Below are 27,704 nucleotides of genomic sequence, written 5' to 3' on the forward strand. Positions count from 1 at the left end.
CCCCATTAGATAAAGCGGTGCTTCAGGTTAAGAACAGTTTCAGGTTAAGAACGGACCTCTGGAATGAATTAGGTACTTAACTCGAGGTACCACTGTACCAAATTACACACAGGAATAACCATAGACACATAATTTTCTTAACAAACAATAAAACATAAATTGGTCTTAACACTAAAGACCCAACCTCCCGCCTACTCCATATTTCGATTTCATATTACTTATTGCCAGTACACACTTTTATCACAATTAAACTTTTTCTTAATATATCTAATTTCTTATATCTACCTTGCAACTATTACCGTACTTAAGTTCCTCGAATGCTGCAAAAGAATTTAAACTACTATATTTATTTTTCAAATATTCTTTGAAAACCTCCCATTTTGAGAAAAAAATCTTGTTTTGATTTCTTCTTTATTTTTTCTGATAGGCTGCCTAATTCTGTCAGCTTTTGGATCCAATCTTGTATAGAGGGGATTTCATTACTCTTCCATTTGCAGCAGGACAGTCTCATTCCTGCTTGCTCTCCTCTTCTGAAACCCCACTCTAAGAGAGTCCTACATGTTGCTGAGGAACAGGCCAGGTAGGCCTGGAAGGGGAGCTCAACCCCACACCGCAGTCTCCATCTATTGGTGAGGGCTCCAGGGTGAGAGGCTAGAGAAGAAAGTCCCTGCCAAGGTGGGGTATAAATAAATATTATATTTGATCCCTTAGATTTGCGAAGAAATGTTTAAGCTACACAAGCACACATGCAATTCCCTGACACTGTGCTTTTGCTATTTGTCCACCTGGCCCATCAGTACTTAACTGGTGTAATTGTTGTTGTTTAGTTGTTTAGTCGTGTCTGACTCTTCGTGACCCCCTGGACCAGAGCATGCCAGGCACTTCTGTCTTCCACTGCCTCCCGCAGTTTGGTCAAACTCATGCTGGTAGCTTTGAGAACACTGTCCAACCATCTCGTCCTCAGTCGTCCCCTTCTCCTTGTGCCCTCCATCTTTCCCAACATCAGGGTCTTTTCCAGGGACTCTTTTCTTCTCATGAGGTGACCAAAGTATTGGAGCCTTAGCTTCAGGATCTGTCCTTCCAGTGAGCACTCAAGGCTGATTTCCTTCAGAATGGATAGGTTTGATCTTCTTGCAGAATGGATAGGTTTGATCTTCTTGCAGTCTTCTTGCAGTCAAGAGTCTCCTCCAGCACCATAATTCAAAAGCATCAGTTCTTCGGCGATCAGCCTTCTTTATGGTCCAGCTCTTACTTCCATACATCACTACGGGGAAAACCATAGCTTTAACTATACGGACAACTGGTGTAATAGACTCAGCAAATTAGAAGGCAAATGCAAAAGGGAATGAATGGGGAAACCCAAAGTTGCTCCTCATACTGTATATAAAGCCAAATATGTGCAGATGTGGACTGCTCCAGTCTAATTCAAATAGGCTATATAATGCACAATTGTGACAAGCCCAGAGTCTTTTCAGAACCCTGGACAGATCACCATAGAAAGGGTAGGCTGGCAAGTTTTTCACTCACACAAGAGAGCTGTCACCTCAGCAGCTTACAGACACCACCGAGGGTCCTTCTGATGGCCTCACACCCTCAAGGACCTATATTTGCTCTTTAAAGGACGTTGGCCAATTCTGTGCCATTAGCTCCTACAGAGTGGGGGGTGATATGTGTCATCCAAGTCTGAGGAGTCCAACAAAGCAATATATTCCATCTTGTAGGAATCTTGTAAGATTCATTCCATAGGAAGTAATGTGAAAATGGCCTGCCAGCCACAGTGCCCAGCTGAGCTTCTGACTTTACCTTTTCATTTAACAGCAGGCTCAGGTGCCTCAGGTAAGATAGCACCCAGAGCAACCCCAGATAAAGGCAGTATTCCCATTGGCCCTGGCCCTCAGAGCATCTTTTATAACACCAGTGGAACACTAAGCAGGTAGAAGACCGTTGATTTCAATGAGTAAAAAAATATTACTTGAGGACAGAAAAGAATTCTGCCCTGCCCTGTGAAGCAAGACAAACACTTTCCTCCTTTCTCCAAATGTTCATTCTGTCCCCGGGCACAAGTTGTTCTTGAGAACATGGTGAAATAATTAATAATAATAATTTTTATTTATACCCCGCCCTCCCCAGCCAAGGCTGGGCTCAGGGCAGCTAACAAGCAATAATAAAAACAAGTTGAATGATTACAACTTAAAAACAAAATTAAAATACAACATTAAAATATTGAAACATTAAAATATTAAATGTAGCCTCGTTGCAGGAGGAGAAGGAAAGGAAAAAAGAAAGAGAGGGAGGGAATCACATTGGCTCCAAGCCAAAGGCCAGGCGGAACAACTCTGTCTTACAGGCCCTGCGGAAAGAAATCAGATCCCGCAGGGCCCTGGTCTCATGAGACAGAGCGTTCCACCAGGCCGGAGCCAGTGTTGAAAAGGCCCTGGCTCTGGTTGAAGCTAATCTAACTTCCTTAGGATCTGGGACCTCTAGGGTGTTGCTATATATGGACCTTGAGGCTCTCCATGGGGCATACCGGGAGAGGTGATCCCGTAGGTACGAGGGTCCTAGGCCATGAAGGGCTTTAAAGGTCAAAAGCAGCACCTTAAATCTGACTCTGTACTCCACTGGGAGCCAGTGCAGCTGGAAAAGCACTGGGTGAATATGCTCCCATGGCAGAGACCCCGTGAGGAGCCTCGCTGCAGCATTCTGCACCCGCTGGAGTTTCTGGGACAGCTTCAAGGGCAGCCCTACATAGAGCGAATTACAGTAGTCAAGCCTGGAGATGACCGTCGCATGGATCACTGTGGCCAAGTCAGGGCGGGAAAGGGAAGGGACCAACTGCTTAATTGTTGCTTAACCAATTAGTGTGATTTTCAATGCTTAGCTGAAAGGTGCTGCATGAGAGCAAAATATGATTATCTTTGCAAGGAAAGCAATTGTGGATCTTGATGGGTACTGACTGCAGTCCTTTTACTCCATGGCAGCCCCAATGACTTTAAAATGGAACTCCTGAAATATATGCATTGTGGGGATTGCAGCCAATATAAATGTTGCCTACCTGCCTTATATTTTGGGGGGTTTTTTTGTTTTTAAGGTCAGGTTTTGAATCTGCGCCTTTTGCCTTTCCATGAATAATTAAGCCAGCAGTGCCGAATGTTTGCCAGGTCAAATGTCTTTCTGCTGGGAGACATTGTTCTGTTCCGTTTTCAAGCTTAACACTGTTCTGAAATCCATTTATTAAACCTTCCCACTCAGCCCTGTTTAACACCGGTACTACAAGCATACTTTTTTTTTTTTTTACTTTTCCTAGGACTGAACGGCTAGCTAGCTCAGTCCCCAGCTCGGGGTGACATTTTGTTTGTTTGTTGAATTTTGTATCCTGTCATTCCTTCTAAAGGAGCCCAGGCCGGCAAATGGTAAAAGAGTCTGTGGGGGGAGGGAGGAGAAATTGGGGGGGGGGGAATAAGGATGATATGTTTCTCATGACTGTAATGACTCATGACTGTCAGTAGTTTCAAACACACAGAGCACATGGGATTCTCCCTTGGAAAATAAAATACTGCTGTACTGCAAAAAAGAAAAAGAAAAAAAGAACATAGCTATTGTTCAGAATATTACAAAGTATAAAATAGTAAATGGAACAAAATATCCCACCCTTTTTCCTTATACAATTTAACATTGAATGAATATCTACAAGTTGGCTTGTAGGTACGATTGTTGTCCCTTCTCAGTACTGGAATCTGAAAAAAATGTTCCTCAGGCCATGGGTGTAGGCCTTTTGTGGGGGGGGGGGCAGAATCTCAGTTTCTCAGTTAACTCTTTATTTTATTTTTTTCTATTGGGGGGGCAGCTGTCCCTCCCTGCCCCCCTTGGCTACGCCCATGCCTCAGGCCCATCTGAATGGAAATGTACCACAAGCAGTACAGATAAAATCATTCCAGAGGACTCAAAAAAGCAAGCCAAGCTACACAGTTGGGGGAGGGTCTAATGTTGTACCTAGTCCATTTGAATAAACGGCTCTGAGTAAGCACAGTTTGTAAAAGTAAAGGGGGAAAGGGGAAATTATTTTGGTTTATTCCTCGGTACAGAAAATTTTGGGGGAAAGAGCATGATACATGGGGTGAAAGCCGTGATAAATCATCTATAAGTTTTGTGCTTTCCCTTTTTTCACGCTGCACAGCCCTCAGGAGCATAAGTTAATGTTCCAGTAAGATGAAAAAGAGAGTTTTGTAGCTGGTGCCACCTACCTTCTCGCTGAATATCAATGTCATTTATTTTACCTGACACGCTTACACAAATATGTTAAACTTCAAGAAAATTAGCTTTTCATCTTGCTCACGGAAGGTGGATTTCAGCTTTGGAAAGAAATCACGGAACAATTCTTTATTTGTTCGAAAGCAGCTAACAAAATAAAGCGAGGCTGTGAATAGACCTATTGATCAAAGTTATTTTGATTGCATGGGCAGGATTGGGTTTGCGTTTCGTCTTCTCCCCGGCCCACCCTTGTATCTCTCTCCCCCCCCCCTCAGTTTCCCTTAATGATCATGAAAAGTGAAATATTGACTGAAACCATAGACAATGTACAGCACATGCAAAGGCCGCTATCAACTTTCACAGTTTTGCGCATGTTAGGTTCAATTGAAATCAATGAGGCTTAAGCATACTTTCCTCTGTGAACAGATGCAGCTGCCTTGGGCCAGACGTACACCTGACAAGTACAGTGGTACCTCTGGTTGCGAACAAGATCCGTTCCGGAGGCCTGTTCACAACATGAAAAGAACGCAACCCGCAGCAGTGCGTCGGCACATGTGTGGGTTGTGATTCGCCGCTTCTGCGCATGTGTGTTATGTTATTTTGTGCTTCTGCACATGCGTGAGCGGCAAAACCCAGAAGTAACCCTTTTTGGTACTTCCAGGTTGCCGCAGGACGTAACCTGAAAGAACGTAACATGAAGCAGACATAACATGAGGTATGGCACTTTGCCAAAGGTAAAGGTAAAGGGACCCCTGACAGTTAAGTCCAGCCACGAACGACTCTGGGGTTGCGGCGCTCATCTCGCTTTACTGGTTGAGGGAGCCGGCGTTTGTCCACAGACAGCTTCCAGCATGACTAAGCCACTTCTGGCAAGCCAGAACAGCACATGGAAATGCCGTTTACCTTGCCGCCAGAGTGGTACCTATTTATCTACTTGCACTTTGACGTGCTTTCAAACTGCTAGGTTGGCAGGAGCAGGGATCGAACAACGGGAGCTCACCCCATCGCAGGGATTCGAACCGCCGACCTTCTGATTGGCAAGCCCTAGGCTCTGTGGTTTAGACCACAGCGCCACCCGCGTGGTACCTTGCCAAAGATACATCTCCACAATATTGGTTGATGCGCTGAATGGTGATGGTACAACACAGGTAAGTTTTAATGAAAGCTGCAGAGGAAATGTACTTGACTCGGTATGTTGGATTAGTATGAGCCAGGCCCAGCATCCATTTGATTTTATGGTATGTCTGTCATGTCAGCTGAGATGACAGGCTGACACCGTGTCTTGAAAGAAGGTACTTTGAGTCTTCTTTTAATCTTACAACTGTATCCTCCAGAAAAACTCTGAGCAGCTGTTATCCAAGTAATTGTTATTTTGTATTTCTGCAAAGACCCGACATTGCAATGTTTGGAATCTCTCTCATTTCTGACAAATTCTACAAGCGGTGCTTTCCCTCGGTTTTCTGACTAGGACCAAAGTTTAACACCCCTTATCAAAACCAATGGCATGCAAAAGCTAATTTAAGCATTGTCTGCGAAAACCCTGTAACAGTCATCATTTCAAAGTCTACTCGAGCACAACACCGTTCAGGGAACTTATGAGAAGATATGGAGCTCATTTCCTGAAAGCTGCCTACTTTCAGTGGGTTTTATGCATTTCTTGTTATGTCAGATCCTCCCTACACTCTCTCTTTCTCCCTTGAATTGTAGAATTGGAAGGGACCCCGAGGGTCATCTAGTCCAACCCGCTGCAATGCAGGAATATGCAGGTATGGGGAATCAAACCCACAACCTTGGCAGCATCTCCCCCCCACCTTTGTGTTATTTTGCGAACCAGTCTTAACCAACCTGTCTCCAGATACAATCAACTTCTGATTTTTAGACCCATTTATTCTTTCTGCATGATCATTCTGTGGAGGAAAGCAGCCAAGATGAGGAATAATAATAATAATAATAATAATAATAATAATAATAATAATAATTTTTATTTATACCCCGCCCTCCCTGGCCAGAGCCAGGCTCAGGGCGGCTAACACCAATAAAATCACAGTAAAAACATAATGGGGGGGCAATTTAAAATACAGGTTAAAATGCAATTTAAAATGCAACCTCATTTTAAAAGTAGCCGATAAATCAAGACCATAATGGGAGGGAAACATAAGGGTCAGACTGAGTCCAAACCAAAGGCCAGGCAGAACAGCTCTGTCTTGCAGGCCCTGCAGAAAGGTGTCAAGTCCCACAGGGCCCTAGTCTCTTGTGACAGAGCATTCCACCACGTCAGGGCCAGTGCTGAAAAGGCCCTGGCCCTTGTTGAAACCAATCTAACCTCCTTGAGGCTTGGGACCTCCAAAGTGTTGTTATTTATGGACCTAGAGGTCCTCCGCGGGGCACACCAGGAAAGGCGGTCCCGTAGGTACGTGAGTCCTAGGCTGCATAGGGCTTTAAAGGTCAAAACCAGCACCAGAAAGGACAATATTGACTGAACTATGGTCACCCGGATGGTTATCCCCGTTACTGTGGTGTCTGGATATCATTCTAATTTGTTTCCTTCATAAAGGACTGCTTGGTTTTACATCTGTACATTTTCTTGTTTAATAATAATAATAATAATAATAATAATAAATACTTGCAGATACAAACAGGGACTCCAGTTAGCAAAGGGACAGGTATCCCATCTGCATGTCATTAATCTCTGCATGTCATTATGGACTGCATGTCATTATTCCTCTATGTTTCCAGTTATTAGAAGGCATAGCAGCAAAAAAGAAGAAGCAATTACATACTGCAGAATATCATAAAAAATATTGGGGGGTTGTTTTGATTTTGCTATTCAGCCTATGACTCTTCCTTGGAGATGATCTTATCAGGATGATCTTATCCTGGCAGCTGAAGCTTTATTCAGTCAAAACAGCACCCGCCACTGTACCTAAGAGCAGCAGGCTAGCTTAACACAACACACAGATCTACCTGATGGTCGGGCTGGTCCTGAAGTCAAGGCAACATGCCAGGGTCTCATGGGCAGACTGGAGGTTCACTGGGTTTGGGACAAGGACTTTGGATCTGATTGGGCACTTAATGACATCACCAGGTGCGCAACACGGTCCAAATTACCGTATTTTTTGCTCTATAAGATGCACCAGACCACAAGACGCACCTAGTTTTTGGAGGAGGAAAACAAGAAAAAAAATATTCTGAATATCAAAAGCCAGAACAGCAAGAGGGATCGCTGCGCAGTGAAAGCAGCAATCCCTCTTGCTGTTCTGGCTTCTGGGATAGCTGCGCAGCCTGCATTCGCCCCATAAGATGCACACACATTTCCCTTTACTTTTTAGGAGTGGAAAAACTGAGTCTTATAGAGCAAAAAATACGGTATTCTACGGGTTTTCTGGAAAATACATTGCATGTACCGTAATGGTGTGGTTTTCTGCCAACAGCAGAATCTAGAAACGGGGCTTATTAATATATAGGAATCAGCAGAACCCCCGGTTCCTTGGCTAAAACAACCGAAGGCTCATCCGTAACAATGATGGTAGGGCTGGTGACAAAATACAAGAAAATACTGTGGCAAAAAAATATTCGGCCTTCAATAGAGAGAAAATACACTTTATGGCCTTTATTTTAATTCTCTCAACGATGGCTGCAATAATCACACTCCGCCACTTAGGGAAGTTATTATTAATATAATGCAGATGGTCCGATCCTGTATAACACCTGGGTTGTTATCATTACGCACAAGCCAAGATAAACCGCAGCTTAGCATTGCCAAGCATGCCCACTTAATGTGTCAAGATGTATCTCTTCAGCTATGAAGCAGTTAACATATACAAAGCATCCATAATTAGCCTTCGTATTAACTTGCAATTAAGGGGAGTGAGAAATGTACACACCACCCCTGATGCTATTATATCAGTCTTTTTGGTTGGCAGATCAACATGACCGTTGTGTGTCCTTGTCTAGGGAGCCAGCTGTCTCTGTTCAGGAGAATCATTCTTCTTTCCTGTGTCGCTCCATGCTCTTAAAATCATCTATCAATTTCTGCATATAGAGCAGTGGCCAGTTGTAGAAGAATCCTGTCTTCCCCCCTAAGACCCTTGGGCAGTTTAAAATTATACATTGAAATTTATGTCCAAAGCATGCCTTTAACTTTTATTATTATTATTATTACAAGCAATAGTTTTTCAGGGACTTGAATAAAGTTGGTGTGATGGCCACGGTTGCCCATTATTTTTAATGTGTATCTTAGTTGCTTCTTCTTCGTTTTTACTTTATTTTCTGTAGTTTAGTATATTTTTTTTATTGTATTGTGATTTTAAATTGTCATAAGCTGCCCTGAGCAGTGAGTGTATCAGGCAGTGAAGGGGTAGAACAGAAATTTCAGATATATGTGGGGTAAAAATGTGGTGTATGGGGAGATAGTGGGGGACACATCCCGCTCTTTCTGGGGCAGTTTGTCCACCTTTCGTTCCCACCCTGCCCTCAACTCTTACCTGTGACTCCGAGAAGCTGTCAGCTTATAACAGCAACAACAACAACAACAACAACAACAACAACAACAACAACAATAATAATAATAATAATAATAATTAATAAATAAATAAATAATTTATTATATATACCCTGCCCATCTGGCTGGGTTTCCTCAGCCACTCTGGGTGGCTTCCAACAAAAGATTAAAAGTACATTAAAACATCAGTCATTAAAAGCTTCCCTAAACAGGGCTGCCTTCAGATGTCTTCTAAAAGTCTGGTAGTTGTTTTTTCCTTTGACATCTGGTGGGAGGGCGTTCCACAGGGCAGGTGCCACCACCGAGAAGGCCCTCTGCCTGGTTCCCCGTAACTTCGCTTCTCGCAGTGAGGGAACTGCCAGAAGGCCCTTGGCGCTGGACCTCAGTGTCCGGGCTGAATGATGGGGGTGGAGACACTCCTTTAGGTATACTGGGCTGAGACCGTTTAGGGCTTTAAAGGTCAGCACCAACACTTTGATTGTGCTCAGAAATGTACTGGGAGCCAATGTAGGTCTTTCAAGACTAGCGTTATGTGGTCTTGGTGGCTGCTCCCAGTCACCGGTCTAGCTGCCACATTTTGAATTAGTTGTAGTTTCTGGGTCACCTTCAAAGGGAGCCTCATGTAGAGCGCATTGCAGTAGTCCAAGTGGGAGATATCTAGAGCATGCACCACTCTGGCAAGACAGTCTGCGGGCAGATGGGGTCTCAGCCTGCGTATCAGATGGAGCTGGTAAACAGCTGCCCTGGACACAGAATTGACCTGCGCCTCCATGGACAGCTGTGAGTCCAAAATGACTCCCAGGCTGCGCACCTACTCCTTCAGGGGCACAGTTGCCCCAGGAAATGGCTTCGACTGGCCGGCTAAACCAGGTGAGGGTAGCTGATGGGTCTCAAACCCTTGGTGAGTTAGGGACTTCCCCTGCATGCAAAGACAGGCTCTGGTGGATTGAGCGGATGAGACCAGTAGTGGCTCCAACATTCAGAGCGGTTTCTGAATGTGCTGTTGAGGGAAGTGAGGGGTAGGTGGGACTTATCAACCTGGGTAGATTACTCATCTAGGGGAAGGAAAACTGTTCTTAAACCTCCGCTGCCTTGTGGGATGTCTTCCGGAGACGAAAAGGCTAAGGAGTAAACCCTACACAAATCCAGAAAGACAGTTTGATGGTGAATTGTACACCTCCTTCTGGCAACTCCTGCAGCCAAGCTGGTGCCAAACGTATTGCTCTGCTTTCCTTTGGACAACAGCTCAGGACCTCCAGACACACTTCCCAGGTATGAGCCCTGGAGAAGTCCCTTTGGTGCTGCTAACACAGCTGTTTGACTTCACCCCATTGTCTCTTGAGACAGACCAATGCCAACAATTCAACCAAAATCAATGAAAATGTTTCTTAAATCCATTGATTTCAAGGGTCTGTGTGGTGTTTGCCTCCTAGGTGGGTCATAAAGAAAGGGTTAAAATGAGTGTGATGTGATTGGCCAGTGGAAACTGATAGGGGGAGTTAGAGTTGATGTTGATGTTATCCCACCACTTGCCTACCACTTTTGTGGCAGCAGGTATGATGGTATCCCACCGCTACCGCCACTTTTGTGGCAATCACACAGGGTCCCCGGACATTTGACGGTCTATTGACCCTGTGCCACCACTGTAATTGCATTCTTCGCTGCCACCAACCCGTTTCTCACGGGAACACACGGAGTCCAGTCAGTTGTTAACATTAACAAATAATCAAGTTTATTTTATAGGCACGAACAAGCTTATGGTTTCAGTTAATTTTTCTTGGCAGTTTCTTAATCTTAGTTCCTTAACTGTCCTATTCGTTCCTAATGACTTCAAACTGATTATCCCAACTAACTATCTATCTGACTCCACCTAACAATTCCTCTCACTCTCTCACCACACAACTCGACCAACCCACAGACTATTCCTCCCTCTTCCTTCTCCAACTCCCATCTCTCAACTAACTTCCACACAACACCCACTCTCACTCTAACTCCCCTTATCAGTTTCCACTGGCCAATCACATCACACTCATTTTAACCCTTTCCTTATGACCCACCTAGGAGGCAAATGCCACAGTCTGCTCAGAGGATATCATTTGCATTTTCTCAGGTTACACATGTCCCTTCTTTTTCAGGTTTTGTAGATTTTTAAGTCCTTCAAAATCACTCTGTGTTGTTGCTGATTCTAGCGGTGAATCTGCTAGATTCTACCGGGCTCCATCCAAGGTCCACAAATTCTGCCCTGATCTGTTAGGTCCTCACTTGTCTTACCATTGTGTATCTTGACACTGCCTATGGCCTTCCCAATTTTGGCCCGCTCTGTCCCCACTCCCCAACCCTCCCAGAGGGCCTGTATTTTCTAAATCTAAAGCTGGCTTCCCTAGACAGAAAGTATTAAACCATTACACCTGATCCCTGCAATTGCAGCCATCTGGACTTGCTGTTAGTTGGCAGAATTTTATTTTCTCTTGATTTTAATTGTAGCAATGCTAGGCCCCCAGACCTTTCATACAGGTTACCCAGCAGGTATTTAGTATTCATCAAGAGTTCAGTTGCCATTTAGCTTTGAGGCTTGTTTTTTAAACCTCACCATGACACCGGAGAATTTGCGTACTTGCTGAGTAAAATGCCACAGAGTCTTTAACTTCCACCTGGGTAGCCACCAGAGGCAAACAGAAAGGACCTTGGGTTTAATGTCTCATCTGAGGGAACGTTACAATGTGTAGCCTTCATTATTCATAGCAGAAAAGGCCTTTGTCTTGGTCAAACAGGTTTAATGTGTTTTCTATGCTACATAAATTCAAACTTGATGGTTCATTTATTTGTTGGATTGCTGTTTTTATTCAATCTCAGCTAAGCCCTGGGATTTACTAATAACTTGTGTTCTGTCCCCTTGCTTGTTTGAGAAAGACAGGAGTCTAGTTTGTCCACCTCCTCTTCCATTGTCTGTGTTAAACTTTGAGGCATTGATGTTTCAGGGACCTCTGTTGACAGAACTAGCAAGAAAAACAGTGTTCAGTTTGTAGATAATTTTTGTTTTGTTCTAGTGTACAAAGACGTGGCATTATATTACTGATATGACTGCCTTCCTCTGAAAGGATTCTGTGTGGAAATGGGGAAAAAAGGTGCTCTGGAATATGTTGTACCAGAATGCAAGATAGCAAGCTACTGTAAACATCCCATGTAGCATAGAAATGGCAAACAAGCGTATCGGGAGAAGAAGTTGTTTATTGTTTTCACAAGCTTTTCTGTTCTGCTCAGGATTAACAAAGCTTTAAACATGGCTGGCCAAGTTTATCAAATTATCAAAGTTTTAAACCTGACTGGCCATGTTCCCCCCTCCCCTGTACTCAGCTTTCAGTAGCTAAACTTGTTTTTGTTTTTGTTTAAACTTAATCACCTTATTATAGCAAAGGTATTTAAAAATGGGCAAGCATCCAAACACATTCAGATAAGCAGTAGTTTAAAGCTGTAATTTTGGTTGGGTATAAAGGTAAAGGTAAAGGACCCATGGAGGCGGGTGGCGATGTGGGACACGGGTGGCACTGTGGTCTAAACCACAGAGCCTACGGCTTGCTGATCAGAAGGTCAGCGGTTTGAATCTCCGCAACAGGGTGAGCTCCCGCTGCTTGGTCCCAGCTCCTGCCAACCTAGCAGTTCAAAAGCATGTCAAAGTGCAAGTAGATAAATAGCTACCACTCCAGTGGGAAGGTAAATGGCGTTTCTGTGTGCTGCTCTGGTTTGCCAGAAGCAGCTTAGTCAGAAGCTATATGCCGGCTCCCTCAGCCAGTAAAGCGAGATGAGTACTGCAACCCCAGAGTTGTCTGCGACTGGACCTAACAGTCAGGGGTCCCTTTACCTTTATAGAACCACTGACAGTTAAGTCCAGTCGCAAACAACTCTGAGGTTGCGGTGCTCACCTTGCTTTACTGGCCAAGGGAGCTGACGTTTGTCTGCAGACAGTTTTTCTGGGTCATGTGGCCTGCAAGACTAAGCCTGAGATGCAAATCTTACAAATAAAGTAATCACAAGAGCAAGTCAAATCTCTCTCGCTTGAGCATCTAGCTAATATATGTACAGCGGTATACGCTACAACTTCAGCAAACATTCTGGATTTGCTAAAGAAATGTTGGATAAAAGTCAGTGGGCTTCATTCTGCCGCAGATTATGCTAGGTTTTTATAATTGTCTCTTCTGGTGCTTTTTAATCTATAAAAACATTTTACTGAAACTACTAATAGTAGCTTTCAAAATATGAGAATGACATACCAAATGCTAAACATTCAGAACACATTGCACACATTGTTTAGCTTGTCTGGAAAATATTATATGCTTATAATAATGGAATGTGTAATGAATGTACCTGAAGGATAGATCACGTATAATGTGCACTCTTATTTTGTTCCGGCCGGCATGTTTTCAATAGTGCCTAGAAAAAAATATGATTTGTTTTCTACTCTGTGCAAATTTTATACTAATTCCAGACTCATATTCCCATCATGGCAACTCAAAAGGAAAGAAAGTACCAAGGCTGTAGCTATCGGGAGATTGCCCTCAGATTTATGCAAACTCCAACCCATCCTTTCTCCCATACATCTTTCCCCACATGGCATGCCTTCTGTTTCTTTACGAGATTCTTGTACACAAATTAAATCACGGCTTCCTCATCAGAAGTTGTTCTTTTCCATTCAGCTTGAGAGCTGTCTAATTTTTTTGTATTTTGTTTTTCAAAATATAAAGACGTGCAAGGTCAAAGCTTTTCTATTAGCTTTCGGTGGGGCCTCTGATTTTATCCAAAGCAAGTGCTTGCCACGATTAGCCCTCATGATCAAGAAAGTCAGGAACTTCCTAAGGCCCAAGACTAACTCAGAAATCAACTGGACCAGGGCTGGAGGATCCAGATAGAGAGAATGAAGGATGAGGATGGAGTCAGCAGCATTAAATGGTCAGGTAGTGCCACATCAGTCCAGAATAAGGCGCTGCCACAAACCCTGGTGTGTTGATTTATTTATAAAGAAAATTTCTTACCTGCCTTTCATCACAAGGTCCCAGGATAGGATATACAATTATAAAAACAAATAAAACTTTGCAATTATAACAAAAACTCAAAAACCATTCCAAATGGAATAGAACAGCATAAACACAGCAAAAGAGGTGGGTCCCACGAACAGGCGCTTTGAAAAAAGATTTGCTCACTCTCCAGCTTTCATGGAAACAATGTTCTACTGCAGTTCATCAGGATTTCACCTTCATGCGTGCCAGAAACATGGCCACCCATTCAGTAGCATGGCTGTGAAAAGGCAGGCTTTTTAGCTTCCTTAATATCATGTAACTAGTGCAAGTGAAGCTTCCAGCAAGAATTATTCCTGTTGACAAAATAAGGGGGGAAAGATGAATTATAATCCTCTAATAAAAACATCCAATCCGTATCTGGTTTCTACAGAGCACTTTATAACCTTATAATCCCCTGTTTTAATAATATCAGTAGGCTTTTGGGTATCAAACCAGTGAGTGACAAATAGATGACAGCTCACGGGAGGGAACTGTGTGCGTTGGGGATGAAATTTCACTTTGTTACTAGCCAACAAGAGTACAGCTTCAAAAGATAGTGCTTTTATTCTTCTTTGTTGCTATTTTTAGGCTGCATTCTAAGCTGAAGGCCTTAACTTCTCCAGATTCATTAGAACATCCCCTCCTGTGATCTTATGCTACTGCCTACCTTCCACTTTCTCGACTTTCTCTGTCACAGGCATTCCAGTAACAAGTGCCTAGTAGCAGATGGTCCCAGTCTTTTTTTCCTGTGCAGTTTCCAGAACAGCTCATTTCATCCTGTTTAACCAGACTTGCAGACAATGTGCCCCCCCCCCCCCGAAGAAACCCCCTGCACTTGCAGAAACCACAGCATTAACCCAGTTTCCTAAAAGCAGGCATGTTCCGTTCTGATGAAATGTGGCAGTCCTTCAAATCTCACTACAGTGGTACCTTGGGTTACATATGCTTCAGGTTATAGACGCTTCAGGTTACAGACGCCGCTAACCCAGAAATATTGCTTCAGGTTAAGAACTTTGCTTCAGGATGAGAACAGAAATCGTGCTCTGGCGGCGCGGCAGCAGCAGGAGGCCCCATTAGCTAAAGTGGTGCTTCAGGTTAAGAACAGTTTCAGGTTAAGTACAGACCTCCAGAACGAATTAAGTACTTAACCCGAGGTACCACTGTAAATCTAATGAGATACTTTCAGCAATAACCTTTGCAAGTACAAGAACTGTAAACTGTTTAAGTAATTCAGGTAAGGATGAGGTTGATATAAGGCCGCACTGTTGTTGTTGGCATTCATCTATCTCTAGAGACAATGGAGAGAAGACTCCCTGGAAAAGACCCTAATGTTGGGAAAGATGGAGGGTGTTAAATAGTGGGTAGACATAGGAGACGACGCAGCAATTTCTCCAAAGCAGCTCTTTTTGTAAGCTGGAACAGAACTGAACAGCAAACAGCTCAGCCGGCCTGCTTTTATAGGCAGCTGGCTGCCAACATTGTAGCAACAACAACCCAGGGTTTCCCGCTTAAAATAACTGACGTGGACCTGAGTGAAAACTATATATAGTGATACCTCAGGTTAAGTACTAAATTCGTTCCGGACGTCTGTACTTAACCTGAAACTGTTCTTAACCTGAAGCACCACTTTAGCTAATGGGGCTTCCTGCTGCCGCGCCACTGGAGCACAATTTCTGTTCTCATCCTGAAGCAAAGTTCAGACGCATAACACAATGTACAATTTCAAAGCCTGGAACGGGTTACTTCTGGGTTTCGGCACTCGCGCATGCGCAGATACACTAAATCATGCTTTGCGCATGCACAGAAGTGCCGAATCGTGACCTGTGCGTGCGCAGACGCGGCGCTGCAGGTTGCGAACATGCCTCCCACACAGATCACGTTCGCAACCCGAGCATCCACTGTAATACAAACTGGATTAATCCATTCCAGACTTTTAAAAACAACCCCGAAAACAGCGATTTAACATGAATTTTACTATCTAACGAGACCATAAAATGAAAGCAATAAACAATGTACTGCAGTCACACAATGAATCAATCAGTAGCTGAACTGGGTTCCACACAGTCACAAAAACAAAAACAAAAAGAGCCGCAGAAACAAAAACACAAAATAAACAGCAAAAAGAGACAAACCTCAGTGTAACACTCAAAACGGAAGTGTGCTCAAAACAGAGCATGTTTGGCTTCTGAAGAAAGTTCACAAACTGGAACACTTATTTCTGGGTTTGCAGTGTTTGGGTTCCAAGTTGTTTGAGTACCAAGGCATTTGAGAACCAAGGTACCACTGTATCCATAGCCAAACACAATCTAAAACAACAGGACAATCTAAAAAAACAACGCAACCCATCTCACATAGTTGCAGCACAGCAGCAGCTACATGATGTGTAAAAATAAAAATCAGCTGTTGTGATGAAAATGTTGTATAGATGGTATATTACACCTGTTAAGTTAGCGAAAATGTATAAAGTCAGCAATAAATGTTGGAAATGTAAAGAAAAAGAGGGAACATTTTATCACATGTGGGAATGTAAAAAGGTGAAATGCTTCTGGGAGATGATATATAATGAAATGAAAAAAAATGTTGAAATATACATTTATAAAGAAACCAGAAGCATTCTTACTGGGCATTGTTGGGAGTGATATAAATAGAAAGGAATATAAGCTCTTTTTATATGCAGTAACAGCAGCAAGAATATTATTGGCCCAAAAATGGAAGCAAGAAGAGTTACCGACGATTGAAGAATGGAGGATGAAGTTAATGGACTATGCAGAACTAGATAAACTAACAGGAAGGATTCGAAACCGACGTGACCAGAAATTCACGGAAGACTGGAGTAAATTTACGGACTATTTGAAAAGTATTTGTGAAGTTCAGACGACGTTTGTAGGTTTGCAAGAAGTTTTGTGAGGAGTATTATTGGAAGTATTGCAAAAATGGAGAAGGTGAAGGATGACTTGTTAAGAGATGTAAAGGCAATATAAAGTTAAGAAATGCATAAGAAGTGGTTAAAACAGTGGATCATCAGAGGTGCTGATAGAAGTCTAAAAAGATTGTATAAGTGATAAGTTTTGTGGTACATTTTATAATTTATATGTTAAAATCAATAAAAATTATTTTTTAAAAAATCAGCTGCATGGATAAGGTAAAGGGGCCCCTGACCATTAGGTCCAGTCGTGGACGACTCTGGAGTTGCGGAGCTCATCTCGCTTTATTGGCCGAGGGAGCCAGCGTAAAGCTTCCGGGTCATGTGACCAGCATGACTAAGCCGCTTCTGGCGAACCAGAGCAGTGCATGTAAACCCCATTTACCTTCCCGCCGGAGCAGTACCTATTTATCTACTTGCACTTTGACATGCTTTCGAACTGCTAGGTTGGCAGGAGCAGGGACCGAGCAACGGGAGCTCACCCTGTTGTGGGGATTCTAACCGCCGACCTTCTGATTGGCAAGTCCTAGGCTCAGTGGTTTAACCCACAGCGCCACCCACGTCCCTTAGCTGCATGGCTAAGCTTTCTTAAATTCAGAGTCCTGCCATTCTCGTAATGGTCAGCCGTGAGCTAGCCAGGCGTGCTGCCCTGAGCAGGGAATTCAAAAGGCTGGGTGCTATAACAAAGCAGCCCTGAACTCCTGCAAATCTCATTTCAGGGAAAGAAAGGAAGGGGGCATGCAGCAAGTTTTCAGCTCTTGTGCCAACTGAGACAGTGTGACACAGATGCAATTACTGAACTGCCCATAAAAATCTAATGTATCCGTCAGTGCCTTTCCAAAGGTTGGTCATGTTATTTAAAAGTTTAAAAAATCAGCTACGTGCAATTTCTTCAGTTTAGAATCTTTGCACATTGGATCTAAAAAAAACGGACGCCACGGGGGGATTTAAATAAACGTTCCAAGGCTTTGCGAAAGCCACGTGAAGCCGAAAGATGTTAAAGTTGCATGAGAGGTCTGGACCCTCTGAAGTTTCAGGCTGTAAATAGGATTTAGGACCGTGCGTTAACCAAGACAACAAAAAATAATTAACGCATACTGCTAAACTTCATTAGTCTCCCAGGGTTTAAATTATGCTTGCAACATCAACACATTAGAGTGAATAGTGTTTAAAAAGGTGGGAAGCCACTTTGCTATGAAAATTTGTTTTCTTCCACACTGGGAACAATGCCCCTTTCTTACTGCATAATTGCCTTCAAGATATATCTAGTGATATATATCTAGTTCTGATAGCAGAACTCCCGTTGAAAGTTTCTTCAGACATTAATGTGCACATTTGTCTGAGGCTATGTACAAAAAACACACCTTCTTAGTCTGGAATCAATGGAGAGGTGTGTGTTTTTCTATGTGGTCTGCATGCAATCTAGATTTACTGCATTTTTTATTTATATATATTTTGCCCCTGAAAAAACATGTCTCAAGAAACTGGTTTCATTCTAGGGGGCAGGGGAAAGCTCATTGCGGATTAATTCTGCATCACCCTGCAGCATGTTCATTTGAAAACAGATGAAAACAGATGTAGGAAGTTCTGCAAATGGGTCTGTGGGTTCAGTTGTGGGTGGCTGTATACCAAGGTCACAACCACAATTTCCTACTTTTTTTCTTTTTAAAAATAGCAATAATAATATATATACCGTATTTTTCGCTCTCTAGGACGCACCCGACCATAAGACGCACCTAGTTTTAGAGGGGGAGAACAAGGGGGGTGGAAATCTCTCCCTCTCTGCGCAGCGCCCCTTCAGCGAAGCAGGAGGAGAAACTGAGCCCCTTCCATTTCTCCTCCCGCTTCGCTGAAGGGGCGCTGCACAAAGAGGGAAAGCGCCTCTTCAGCGAAGCGAAGCCAGGAGAGCAAGAGGGATCGGTGTGCACGAAAGCAACGCAAAGCCTCCGGAGCGCAGCGGGAGTTCCCGCTGTGCTCCGGAGGCTTCGGGCGGCAATCCCTGAAGCCATGGAGCCTGCAATCGCTCCATAACGCACACACACACACATTTCCCCTCAATTTTTGGAGAGGGAAAAGTGCGTCATATAGAGCGAAAAATACAGTATGTATATTAAAAGATGTTATACAAAATTATGCACAATAGAGTATTATCAAACAGAATCTGATGACAATATACATAGTCCCTATATAATTACAGATGACCACTTCCTTCTTTTTTAAATGTATTTTTATTTTATTTTTCCATTAAATTTTTATTGGATTTTCACATTTTATAACAACACATGCAAAAAAAACACACACATGAATATTTTCATATCCTTACTTTCATAACCCTCTTTCCCTGACTTCCCCCCACCCACCCCCATACATCCCAATTTCCATATTTGATTCAGCAAGTTCTTGTTTCTCTCCTTAACCCTATTCTTATTATGTTTAGACTTAATTCTTTCTGTTAGGCCCAATTTATTGTCCCATTCACTTATATACATTAGATCCTTTATCTAAGATTGATCAAGGTTCTTATACCATAAATTTCCCTTTTTTATATTAAAATATAAATCAAAATTATAAAACCCCAAAATCATAAAATTTTTGAATTCTGTTTTCCCCCCTTCCTCCCTGCCCAGGTATCTGTCCCTTCCCAAATAACTGTCCTCCCATGAAACTCCTAGCCCGGATTCCTCACATCAGAGGCCTTTAAGTCTCTTTCAGTCTCTCTCTGTCTGTTCTGTTGGTAGTCTTTTTTGTTGGTCTTCAGATCTCGAGGGATGTCTGTCACAGTCACTTCATCTTTTCTCGAATCAAACCTAATTGAAAAAGCTTGCTGCCAAGGTTCTGCCAGGGGTCCCCGAATTTCAAAGTCATCCAAGCCAGAAAAGAGGAGGAAGTCCCAGTTATGTTTCTTTACTCTTTTAACTTCCCATGTTCCATAGTGTCCAATGGCTTCCTCCTTTGCTTTTCTCTTCTCATGGTTTGTAATCCAAAAAACTTCTCTGTTCCCTGACTGCAAAAGGTCCTGTTCAAAATTTTTTATCTGTACTTTTTCCCCTCCAGCCTCCTTTTCCACCAGCTCCAAAGATATCTTTTCTGTTTCAGCTGCAGAATCTTTCAGAGTCAGATCCTTAGTTCCATCAGCAAGATTGCTTGTTTTAGCGATCAAGGTCGTGAGTTGTTTGTCCATAGCCATGGCTTGCTCTTGTAAAGTTCCCACGAGAAAAAAAGGCTCTTTCTATTTGTGCTAGTAATTTTCCTTCTGCAGCCATTGTAGTGTCACTGGTTCCCCCTAGGGGGATTGCCATTGTTAGAGTTCTTTGCCAACAGTCTTATACCTTGTTATTTACTTTGTTTCCAACCACTTCTAGTTAAATGTAACACCTTTAAATCAGAGAGATATAAAGTAATGCAGTTCTTATCTTGATCCAGCCGTTTGACAGCTCAATTGACAGCTGTCAAACTCCTGTTCTTTCACGCTAGGTTGATGCAGGACGCTCCCGGGTCCAGGGGGGGGGGTACACAAAAGTTTTCAAAGTTCACCTCTTCCCTCCAGCGCAACTTAAAAATAAATAAAAGCTTGTTCTCACAAATTAATGGAATCTCTTATCAGTCCCAAAAGACTCGAAATTTTTTATTCCGATCTTAGGTTTTCGCTCCTTGCTTTAAATTGTCTGTATGTAGGGGGGTGCGGACTTCCCTTTAGCACATCCCCCCGTTCGTTCCAAATTAAAGGTATAAATTTCTTTTAAAGTCCAAATTTCCTTCTACTCACGGGGTATTTATTTCCAGTCCAAATGTCGGGAAGAAAGTTGACGCTCTCCGGTAATGGCTTGCGGCTTCACTCCACTGAAGTAGCGGTCTACTCCCAGCACCACGCCATTCCTCGTACCCTCTCCGCAGCCTTTAAAAAGGCTCTTCGGTTGTCGAGGAGGGCGCTTAAGGTGCCCACTGAGTCACCAAGTCCACAGGTATCAGCACCTGTGGTTTCTAAGGGTCCCCGCGTCGCTGGCGTGGCAAGACCCGTCTTCAGCGGAGCCGATTCCCTCCGGAGCTCGGAGGGAATCCGCCATTAGACCGATCGCGTCAACCCGGAAGTCTTTTAAATGTATTTTTATTAAAGATTTCTTGGTTCACAAAAGTATGTGCAATGCCTCTTTTTTCAAGTTACATTTTCAAGTTACATTTTCTACAGATCAGTTTCATTGGTTGAGACATTAGTGTTACATTAGGAAGAAAAAGGGGGGAAGGTGGAGGGGGGAATGGTGAGTGGGGGTGGGGTCGGGTGGCGGTGTTTCTATTCTACTTGATGTATGTGTGGGGTTTTGTGTCAGTGTCACTTGTGCGGGTTCTCTTTACTATTCACTTGTTTTCCTTTGGTGTTGAGGGAGGTTGGGGTTGGCCTAGGGCAGTGATGGCCAAACTCGGCCCTCCAGCTGTTTTGGGACTACAGTTCCCACAATCTCTGACCACTGGTCCTGTTAGCTAGGGATGATGGGAGTTGTAGTCCCAAAACAGCTGGAGGGCCAAGTTTGGCCATCACTGGTCTAGGGTGTGGTTTGTTCGTGATTGGCTGTGTTGAACTTTGTTTTCATGTGTGAGTGGTGTGGTCGGGTGTTTTGGAACAGGTTAGCCATATTGATTCGGATGCTGTTGGTGGATTCTTGTCGTTGTCTTGTTGGGCTGTGTTATGTGATAAAGGGGAGCCATACCGGAGTAAATGCGTCTTCTTCTGTTTGTTCCCGTGTCAGTTTCAGTTTATTGGTTAATTTTTCTAGTTGGGCTGTTTCCCACACGATTTGGTACCATTGGTCCATGCTTACTCCTGACAGGTCTCTCCAGTGTCTGGTTATGGTGTTTCTGGCTGCTGAGAGTACAGTGGTGCCCCGCAATACGAATGCCTCGCAAGACAAAAAACTCGCTAGACGAAAGAGTTTTCTGTCTTTTGAGGTGCTTCGCAAGACGAATTTCCCTATGGGCTTGCTTCGCAAGACGAAAACGTCTTGCGAGTTTTCCCCCTTCCCCCCTTTTTCTAAGCCGCTAAGCCGCTAATAGCTGCTTAGCCGCTAATCCGCTAAGCCGATAATAGGGGTGCTTCGCAAGACGAAAAAACCGCAAGACGAAGAGACTCGCGGAACGAATTAATTTCGTCTTGCGAGGCACCACTGTAGGTGGGTTATGAGTTCTTTGTGATGTGAGTGGCCATTATTGTCCTGGAAGATATTTAGTAAGGCCAGTTCTGGGGTGATTTCTAATCCTTGCTTGGTTATTTTACATATTTCTCATGTGGTTGTTCACCCAAGGCATGTGCAGGTAGGGAAAGGCATGGATAAGTGAAATATAGTCGGAGTCGAGAGTGGATTTCATGCTCTTTATTCAGCTCATAGTGGTGAGGAGGAATGGAAGTTCCCCCAGAATGTCTGCTTTATATACATTATTTACACAATGGGCCCCACTTGATTGGCTAATTCCGGGATTCTTCTGTAGGCCAGTCAGGTTGCGGATTCACTTCCACCTGGAGCTGGATTGGGTGGCTCCTGTGGACCAATCAGACTGCTGCATTCTGGATTGTATTTTTCTAGGACCAATCAGACTGCTGCATTTTGGATCCTATTCAACTCAGTACATAACAATAACTCATTGGTAGATTTGTCATCCACAAGACCTTGTATATATCCTTTTTTGGGGGCGGGCATATTCGTTCACCTAAACAGACATGACTATGTCTGAAACTATGACGGAGCTAAATGCAGAATGAACTGGTCAATACAGTGTTCTCAAAGGAAGTTTTCAAACACTCACTTGAATCAGGTTCTGGAATCAATACAGGTCAAAAGCTACATGTTGAGGATGAACATGCATGATTGCAGATTGAGAAAAGCTTCATTTTTATTTTATTTTTTGCTCAAGATGGTTGTGTACTCAGCCTGGATGTGTTGATTAAAAAGCAGTGATAATAAAAATTAAGAAGTCCCCCATACACCCACATCTTTATTAAGTGGCAAGTGAAGCCTTTTTAACTTGGAGGAGGGGGGCCATAAGATGTCCGAGGCTCTAAGCTAGGAACTGCTTCCAGCAAATACTGTATTTTTCCATGTATAAGACTAGGTTTTTTAACCAAAAAATTAGGTTTAAAATTGGGCTTTGTCTTATACACCGGTAGTGCTGAGGAGGTGTTTTCTTAATTTGGAGTCCCCCAAAATAGTGGGCGTCCTATACATAAAAAGGTAAAGGGACCCCTGACCATTAGGTCCAGTTGTGGCCGACTCTGGGGTTGTGGCGCTCATCTCGCTTTATTGACCGGGGGAGCCGACGTACAGCTTCCGGGTCATGTAGCCAGCAGGACTAAGTCGCTTCTGGCAAACCAGAGCAGTGCACGGAAATGCCCTTTATCTTCCCGCCGGAGCGGTACCTATTTAGCTACTTGCACTTTGACATATTTTTGAACTGCTGGGTTGGCAGGAGCAGGGACCGAGCAACGGGAGCTCACCCCGTCGCGGGGATTCGAACCTCCAACCTTCTGACCGGCAAGTCCTAGGCTCTGTGGTTTAACCCACAGTGCCACCCGCATCCCTGTCTTATACATAGGGGCATCTTATACACGGAAAAATATGGTAATCTTTGAGCGGCCACATCACCACCACTTAAATGGCATATTGCTGTGTTGCTGCCTGCACATTTTCTTGCAGGTGTGGAGCAGTGGGTTTGCTGCTTATAGAATCACTGTTGCTCCTTAGAATCATAGAGTTGGAAGGGACCCCAACGTTCATCTAGTCCAACCCCCTGTGATGCAGGAATCTCAACTCAAGCATCCGTGAGAAATGGCCATCCAACCTCTGCTTAAAAATCCCCAATGAAGGAGAGTCCACAGCAGGGTTCCTCAACCTTGGCCCTCCAGATGTTTTGAGACTACAATTCCCATCATCCCTGACCACTGGTCCTGCTAGCTAGGGATCATGGGAGTTGTAGGCCAAAAACTTCTGGAGGGTCGAGGTTGAGGAAGCTGGTCCACAACCTCCCAAGGGAGACCGTTCCTACCTACGCTCAACTTGTAGCTTTGTAAATAAACCCAAACATTACCCTTTCCCAATGCCATAATGCCCAATGACTGGAAAAGTCAGGGGAACCTTAAATCAAAAAGTATAAGGAGAATGGAAAATATTTAAGGAATATATAAGACTATATTGTAGAAATGATACCATCCTAGCAGAATTGAATGATATTTGTGTATAATAAATAAACAGAATAAACATCTTAGAGGAATATATGGGAAAAAGATATAAAACAAACTGTGTGGTAAAATCAAGACAACAGAAAAAGCATAATGAGAACGATTGGAAGCTTTTCACAGAAGACTTTATTGGATAAGACATGATGTTGTATAAATATCTGGTACTTTTAATTGTTGTTATCTTTTTCTTTTCTTGTTACTTTTAAACTTTTTGTACTTTTGATGCGGAGAATTCTTTTCTTTTTTTCCTTTTCTGTGCTTAACTTTGTTGTACAGTGGTACCTCAGGTTAAGTACTTAATTCGTTCCGGAGGTCCGTACTCAACCTGAAACTGTTCTTAACCTGAAGCACCACTTTAGCTAATGAGGCCTCCTGCTGTCGCTGCACCGCCGGAGCACGATTTCTGTTCTCATCCTGAAGCAAAGTTCTTAACCTGAAGCACAGGGCTGGCGCGGCTGGGGATCTTCCTCTTTCGGCCGATGATTTGGCCTATAGGAAAGGTGTGGACTTGATGTGGAGCATTTACAGTGACTTTGATGAGCTGATGGCCTTGTTCCCCAACATTACCATACTATGGTCTTCGCTGCTGGAGAGGCGGGTCTGGAGGGACTGTCGGTGCCCTATCGCTGGCAGCTCGGGGGGGGGGGGGGAATCATTGACCACTCCAATATCCAGTTCAGCAAGGAGGCCCTCTATCGACAGGATGGCGTGCATCTTTCTGATGCGGGAAATGATGTTTGGTTGGCTGACATATCATCTGGAATTAGGGATTGGTTGCAGGTCTGAGGGTATTTTAGTCCAGTAAAGGATTCCGGGGGCCTTGGCCCTGTCCGAAGCCTATGGAGGTGAGGGCATAAGGTAAGTCCCCAAGCGGTGACCCCGGGGGAGCTCCTTGTTGATGTGCATCAGCAGGACTCCCCCTACTGGTGGTTAACCCTTCCCCGACTTCAAGCAATCAGGCTGAAGCCGGATAGTCGGTAGGACCAATGCCTAAGCCAATACCACTCATTAAAGGTAAAGGGACCCCTGACCATTAGGTCCAGTCTGGGGTTGTGGCACTCATCTCGCTTTATTGGCCGAGGGAGCCAGCGTTTGTCCACAGACAGCTTCCGGGTCATGTGGCCAGCATGACTAAGCCGCTTCTGGCGAACCAGAGCAGCGCACGGAAACACCGTTTACCTTCCCGCTGGAGCGGTACCTATTTATCTACTTGCACTTTGATGCGCTTTCAAACTGCTAGGTTGGCAGAAGCTGGGACTGGACAATGGGAGCTCACCCCGTTGCGGGGATTCAAACCGCCGACCTTCTGATCGGCAAGTCCTAGGCTCTGTGGTTTAACCCACAGCGCCACCCGCGTCCCAATACCGCTCATTACCTGTAACCAATAAAGTTGTGGTCATTTTTTGCCCATTAACCTAAATACTGTTGTCATGTGTCTTTATTTCTGATGGGGGGAGCCACTCACTGTTGACAAATACAGAGTTTGACTCAGTCCTGAATCAGATAAGGCAGCTTCCTATATTCCTGCTGGGACTTGTTCTGTGGAAACATTTGCAGCATGTGGCAGATTTGAGGACTGGAACAAGGATTTCCTTGTTTATTTCCCCCCCCACTGGAGCATTTAGATCCTGCCGTTCGAGTGTAAATAGTGCACCTATTGTTCTCTCTCTCTGGCAAAAAACAGCAAGCCACAGCAAACACTCCGGGGGCAAACCAATGGTGGTGGCTGCCCTGGCTTTCTCCTTGCCCAAAGCAGAGAGTGAGGAAAGTCAGGAAGATGTCAGGTGAGGCATCTCAGGGCAATTGTCAGTTAATGCAGAACTGTTGGGCACGACTGCCACTGGGTGAGGGCGGGCTGGGAGGGGTTCCCTTTCCATGCGATTAGGTAATTAATGAAAGATGTACAGCAGTACCTCGGGTTAAGTACTTAATTCGTTCCAGAGGTCCGTACTTAACCTGAAACTGTTCTTAACCTGAAGCACCACTTTAGCTAATGGGGCCTCCTGCTGCCAGAGCACAATTGCTGTTCTCATCCTGAAGCAAAGTTCTTAACCTGAAGCACTATATCTGGGTTAGCGGAGTCTGTAACCTGAAGCGTATGTAACCTGAAGTGTATGTAACCTGAGGTACCACTGTACGTGCGTCTCTATAACACCTACGCTGACGGATGTCCCCTTTACACTGATCTATGCAGTCTTGACTACTACTCTCTAATTTTATGCAATAAAACATCACACACATAGCTGAGCAGAGATGAAAGGGGGAGAGAGAGAAACGTTGGTACGGCAGGCATCACCAAAATTACTTTGTGAGAAAGGGCAGTCCAGTATTTCTCTAATGGGTAAAGGTTGAACTGAAGGGACATAAACTTCAAAGGGAAGCAGAAGGGTTAGGAATGTGATGGATGTGAGATAACAATAAGTTAATCATCGACAGAATGTCACAGAGCGTTGCCCTTGCATTCCAGAGTTTGGGGGACCTACTGTTTGCAATAATTTCTCTCTCTCATTCTGTATGCTATATGTATTTCATTCATCTGGTGAAGTGAGGCGTAGTCCGGACGTATAACACAATTATGCATATCTGTTTTTAAATTTGGCTGAATTTTACCTGCATATTGATATAACAATAATAACAATAACAATTTACTATTTATACCCCGCCCATCTGGCTGGGCCTCCCCAGCCGCCCTGGGAGGCTTCCAACAGAGAACACAAATACAATACAATACCTTGGGTTGAAGTTGCTTCAGGTTGAGCGCTTTCGGGTTGCGCTCTGCGGTGACCTGGAAGTAACGTGTTCCGTTACTTCTGGTTTTCGCCGCTCGCGCATGCGCAGATGGTCAAAATGACGTCACATGCATGCACGGCAGCGGCGAATCACAACCTGCGCATGCGCAGACGCGGGTTGCATTTGCTTCAGAATGCGAACAGGGCTCCAGAACAGATCCTGTTCATATCCAGAGGTACCACTGTAGTCCGTCAAACATTAAAAGCTTCCCTATATTGATATTTCTTTTATACTGTTTTCTGAACACCACTTACACACCTCCAGGTGTCCCTATTTTCCAGTGACAGTCCTGAATTTACAGAAGCCATCCCGGTTTCTGATTTGATCCTGGAATCTCCCGCTTTTCTTTAGGATGTTCATATTGTCATCAGAGGAGGGTATTGAGTTACATGACTCCTGAACCAATGAGATAAGTAACAATACAACCTTTAGAAGACATCTGAAGGCAGTCCTGTATAGGAAAGTTTTTTTAAATGTTTGTTTTGTTTTGTTTTGTCTTTGGAAGCTGTCCAGAGTGGCTGGGGAAACCAAGTTAGATGGGCAGGGTACAAATAATTAAATTATTATTATGGAATAGGATGTTCCTATTTTCATCAGAGAAATCTTGGAGGGTATGCACTTAATAGGTTTCTACTATTGCAGTGGTACCTCGGGTTAAGAACTTAATTCATTCTGGAGGTCTGTTCTTAATCTGAAACTGTTTTTAACCTGGGGTATCACTTTAGCTGGGACGCGGGTGGCACTGTGGGTTAAAAACCACAGAGCCTAGGACTTGCCGATCAGAAGGTCGGCGGTTCGAATCCCTACGACGGGGTGAGCTCCCATTGCTCACTCCCTGCTCCGGCCAACCTAGCAATTAAGTTCGTAAGCAGAGCTACCACTGTAACAGCAGTAACAGTTACTCCGTGCATCTCACTCAGGACCCCTGCCTCACCTGCCTACCCACCCACTCACTGGTCTTTCAATCAC

The 27,704-nt window shown here is 43.9% G+C and overlaps 1 long non-coding RNA gene across 1 annotated transcript in view; it reads left to right on the top strand.

Annotated features, from left to right (window-relative positions):
* The first annotated feature begins 7,314 nt into the window (after nucleotides 1-7,314).
* Nucleotides 7,315-27,704, top strand: part of LOC309350029 — a 36,704-nt gene continuing 16,314 nt past the window's right edge. The window contains exon 1 of the long non-coding RNA XR_014160269.1: nucleotides 7,315-7,625. This is a non-coding gene — a long non-coding RNA (uncharacterized lncRNA). The remainder of the gene's footprint in view (nucleotides 7,626-27,704) is intronic.

The sequence above is a fragment of the Podarcis erhardii genome (assembly GCF_964252035.2).
Source record: "Podarcis erhardii genome assembly, chromosome: 9".
In the NCBI taxonomy this organism is placed as follows: Eukaryota; Metazoa; Chordata; class Lepidosauria; order Squamata; family Lacertidae; genus Podarcis; species Podarcis erhardii.